Genomic DNA, 5,628 nt, shown 5'->3' with positions numbered 1-5,628 from the left:
CAAATTGAAATCTTGACTCGACGGTGGTGCTGGATGGGAAGCAAGAGGTCACCAGAACCTACAGCAGCTGTTGAGACTCTACAAAACTAAAGCAGTAACTTCATGATGGAGGAAAGCTTACATCATCACTAAAGTCGGTTGGCTTCTTGATCATGAACGTCTGGTCTAGACTGAAATATGTCAACAGCGGAGCTTCGTACAAAGCGTTTGACCTTATGCTTGTCCTGATATGAATGAAGAGTGAGAATGTTTCCTTCAGGAATGTCACATTCATTATCACCAGTCTGGAATGCACAGCTATCAAAGCTGGTGCAAAAAAAAAAACAAGGTTGAGGACAGAATTAATTGGCATGATGTAATTAGGGCGCATACCACATGGGCTCGCATTCCACCGAGCAGAGACCCTGGATCGGTTCCAGGCTGCCTCGGACCTTTACTGCTCGTCTCCCCTCATGTTTCTCCACTGTCACTATTTATTAAATGCAAAAAATGTCCCAAAAATGATTTCATAAGAAGAATAATGAAAGCAATTAAATGAAGTGTTCTCACAGTTTTTGATGAACTATGATGATGAGTTAAAGTGTGGCGTTCTGTTATGTCAAACACTCCACTGAGGTCTAGCAGAACAAGGACGGCAGCTTCGTTAGTGAATGCTGTTGATAGACTCAGTTAATTAGTCCACGTAAGTGCAGGTTAAATTCTGTGTCAGTTGAGGCAAAAAGGGAATATTAAAAAAAAAAAAATGGTTTCAAGTAAAAGGTAATCTTTCAACAAAAGCAAAAGAACGAATCCTGTTTTATTTTGTTCTATGAAGAGACTTTAAATTATCATCCGTCTACTTGTTTGACTGTAAATTGAATGTTATGCACAATTAAACATTCTTCTGCCGTTTCACAAATTATGTATTACGGCGTGCTGCATTTAAACCTTTTATGCATGAATTATTTAAAAACTGAAAGGGATTTTTATTTTATTTTTTTCAATGAATTACAACACGGGCCAGTTGGATTTTTATAATAGTGATTATTTTAAGTAGTGCAGTTGAATAGGGTAAAAAAAATTAACAGATATCATCATAAAATGTCCCCAAATGATTACTGACATTATGACAATGACTTGATTTATCACAGGTTTCCTGGATTTTTATATTTAAATATTATAAATGAAAAATTGTCTTGTTAAAAATGTGCAAATTTGCAGAACAGAAATCTGAAATTTGGATGAAGTCGGGTTCAAAATGATTGTTTAATTTTGTTGCTGCATCAGGGATAAAGACTTTCAGTAAGGAGATGTTGTTCATCCCTTTTCATCGCTTCTCATTTAAAATGTGAAAATGCTGCCAAAAAAAAAACAAACAAGAAAAAAAAAACATCCACTTCTCCATGGTTTTGTGAAAAACCCTCCTGGTAATTGGGTTGTGAATAAAAGATGAATAAAACCTGTCTGTAAAATGTCTTCAAAATATATAAAGGGAGATAAAACTGGAAAATTTGTTGTATGTAAGCGCTACTAAAGTGTAGATGTTTGGTTCACAGTGTGAGAACACAAACCACAAATCTGTACATTTGTATTAAGAGTTTAGCTGATCAGTATCACCATGTATGCTCCCAAGTCTATTACTCACATTTGTCCATTGCGCATAATATAATTAATAATTTAGTTGTCAAGAAGGGCTGCAAGGTGGCTCGCTGGTTAACACCTCGCATCCCGGTGAGGACACCTACAATCTTTCTACGTGGAGTCTCCATGTTCTCCCCGTGCAGCGTGGGTTCTCTCCAGGTTCTCTGGCTTCCTCCCACATAGTCCAAAAACATGTTGAGGTTAATTGGTGATTCTAAATTGTCTGTAGGTGTGAATGTGAGTGTGCTTGGTTGTCTGTCTCTAAGTGTAGCCCTGTGATAGACTGGTTACCTGTCCAGGTGAACCTGCCTTCACCCTGAGTCAGCTGGGATAGACTCCAGCCCCCCATGACCCTAGTGAGGATTAAGCGGTGTATAGATGATGGATGGATGGTTGTCACGTATATGTAATCAGATAATAATTATACCTAAATATTAATTAAAATGTAGTCATTGGTGCATAATTTTTTACTACACTACAGTTAATCAGATAATATTGATATTATACATTTGAGAAGCACTTCCTCCACAACCATGTTTAGATTTTTCAGGGTAACATAGATTAATAATGATAATACGGAAGTAGAGAGAAGGCTTGGGAGGTTGCTCTCAGGTGGTTTGGAGTTATTATTCAGAAATATGTGATTCTAGTTTGAATCCACTGTCGTGGGCGTCATGCATGAAAGAGTTAAGAAGCACATCTGCTGTCCCACAGTCTCAGCTCTTCGTTTGCCTCATTGACCGATGCACGCTGTAAGTCTTCCATAAGTCACAGAGGGGATGTCGCAATAGCAACCTGCCGTACTTATTACAGATGGTGGATTGGGAATAGAATGAAAGGTGGGACTAAAGGAGGAGAAGCAGCGATGTTCATCAAAACTTTAATCTATGAGCAGTAACCGCTTACCGCAGCATCTATTTCCCCCGAATTCCTTTTCAAATATGGGACACACTGGCAATAATTAGATAGAAAGAAAAAGGGATCATTTACTCAACTGAAGTGGAATTTATTACAGTTAGGCTCAATAATAAAAGCAAATCTCGCTGTGCGCGTATGGCATTGATTCAAACTGTATTTTTGGCTCACAATAAAAACCTCTGGTTCTCAGATATAATTACTTTCTCTGCTCCTGTCACTGCACACACATACATCAGCCCCGCAGACAAGAACGAAGCAATTTTTCCTTCGAGTTTAACCTCTGAACGTTGGTATTATGTTGCTGCTTCAACGCTATTAAACCCTCCAACCTTTGTTTATGTCGCGGCGTATTTCAAAGGATATATGCAGTTTATGTGCGGCTGACCGCATTACCGTGGGTGTCCCTCCGCCGTGCCGTCTCCCGGGTCAATGTAATTTACTCTTTAAATCCATGTTGCCTTTCAGCCTTTTGACCCGTGGCGCTCGGCGGGCCGCGGCGGCTCGGCGCGCGGCGCTAGGGGAAGCCAAAGTCATCCATATTTCACCGCGGCCATCTATAATGGAGGGAGCTGAGAGAGAGCTACCGTTTAATATGTTAGAGACACTCAGGCAAAGATGGAGATCTCCGTCGCTTAAATATCCACACACACAGTGACATATACAGGTCAGCTGGGCGTACGATCGGTTTAACTCCGTGGAGGATGTGCGCGCTGAAATATGCTCTAATGGCGGGTGTGTGTTTATCTGTGTGTGCGCAGACGGATCTTATCTTCAGGCCGTACCACCGCTAACACAGTGCATACAGATACTGGTCGGTGTCTCCGCTGCATATACAGCGCCGCGGATGCATCTGGAGATAGTGATCATTCATCTAAAACTGTGCTCTCGGGGCATGTGCAGCTGTATGTGACTTTAACTAAAGGCTGGTAATGTTTCATGTGTGCTGCCAACACTTTAACTCCCACTTAAACCCTTTTTACGGCAACCTGGAATAATGCTGTGATGAATAATGCCTCCTTTCCGCTAAAAGTGCTTTCACAGGTACATATAATTCCTGTGGAGATGCTTGCCTAATCTTTATAAAACATACTAAAATGCCAAAAATATCGGTGTAAATATTAAAAAGGCTTCATTTTCTTCTTCTTCTTTTTTTTATTTTGTCACCACCAGCTCAGTAAGTTACGGCTGGCTGTGTTTTCTGTCTTCCTTGTCTTGCCAGGCCTCGCCACCTACCTGAATGCCGGAGGATGTTTCTTAAAAAAAAAACCTTCAAACTTCCAATCTGTCATGAATTACTCCTGTTGCTTCGGATTCTAATACGGAGACGGAAATGTGGAAGAATCCTGCAAACTCAAGAAACAAAAACCAAACACACGGGCAAGCTGCATAATCACAAAACAGCAGGAAACACTGCAGGGTCAACAGCAGACAGACAACAAATACAACTTTTATTTCAGCTCATTTTCCAACACGACATGGTTAATTTAGTAAACTTAAGAGTCACCGTGTCCCGGCTATGTGCTTTCAGCATCACTCGGAAGCATTTCTGGTGCAGTCTGCGCTACTTTTTGTATTTGCAGTTTGAGTATTTCCTAAGTTGCCGTGCATTTAGCTCTCAGAGCCACTCTGATATTCACAAGGTGCGAGCAAATAAAAATGTGCATGTCACACTGTATGACAGTCAACAGCGAGTGTTATTGTGACCGCTGACAAGTGTACGTTTCCTATTCCAGGATGAACCTCAAACTGTAGCAGACAGCAAGTTCTGTGTCAGTCAGCAGTCGGGCTGAACCGGGCTGAGCCGACCTTCACGTCGGGGGTCGTCTCTGGTGATAAGAGGAGGGTCTGCAGCAGGTCAAACAGCAGCTTTCACAGCAATTTCTTTACTTTTATCAAATCAAATCAAATCAAATCAGGTTTATTGTCATGTTGCTGTACATACACAGTAGTACAGGCAAGATGAGAGAGCGCTTCTTCAGGATTATTCAACCAGCAAGTTCTGCAGAATGAACGTCTGGGATAAAACACTAAACGTTCACTCTCGCTGTCTCCTGAAGGGGGCGCTGCGTCCATGTGTGCCGCCATCACGTTGAACATGGAGAACCTCTTCAGGTCCTGGTAGGTCTTCAGGGACACAAAGACACACATGATGGTGTGACGATGGTGAAGCTGCAGATGCTGCCCAGAGCTGTCTGTCTGTCTGTCTGCATCCCCTCCAGCTGTCTGTCCGTCTGGGATGCTGTCATGGAGCCATGTTTCTGTTAAAGCAGACACACAGCAGTCCCTCCACTCTCTGAGGGTTTCTCTCAGCAAACGTCCAGCTGGTTGTGGAGGGAGCGGACATTGGAGAGCAGGAGGACGGTCCTGCTGGTCTGGAGGGGTTAGCCTTTAGCCTAGCATGGATCCCGGCTCTCTTCCTCCTCCTTTGTTTACCTTCACACCGTTTGTGCTTCCTTCTCTCTCAGGTAACTGCCAGCGTCGTCTCCGATCATGTTGGAGTAGTTTGTCCACATCACAACCGATCGCTGCAATTCCAGCACCGTTCACTGTCCTGACGTCCAGCAAAGTCTCCCGGCCGCAATACACTCATTGTGGTTGTGTATCACAAATTTGTCCCCAACAGCTGGACTGTCAAAGTCGAGTTCTACTGTAAAGTCCTGAGACGTGTGAGGGACATTACCTGAACATGGTGATCCCCAAGTGCCCTACTCGCTGGATTTGACTACCTGTGACTTCTTTGTCTTCCCGTGATTGAGTTCGCATTAAAGGGTTTTGACATGACGATACCATGTTTACATCCAGAGAGAGTTCCAAGTGTTGCAGGAGCACCAGGAGCAGTGAATCCACTATGTCGTCCCTCAAAACGTCCACCACGGAGCACAGAAAGTGGCTCAAAGGATCTACCTGCTGCCGACAAATCCCATAATGCACCTCAAATTAAGTATCTTAAAACTCAATTATTCTGCCCACTAATGAGTAAACAGTGTCTGTTTACTACATTATTTACATATCGTTGTATACGGACTAGTAGTGAATGCAGGAAAAGCGGGGGACTACTTTATCTCATTTCAGTAATAGGAAGGCCAGCAG

Source organism: Stegastes partitus, unplaced genomic scaffold (genome assembly GCF_000690725.1).
Source record: "Stegastes partitus isolate 25-593 unplaced genomic scaffold, Stegastes_partitus-1.0.2 Scaffold794, whole genome shotgun sequence".
NCBI lineage: Eukaryota > Metazoa > Chordata > Actinopteri > Pomacentridae > Stegastes > Stegastes partitus.
Note: the sequence above shows the minus strand (reverse complement) of the source record.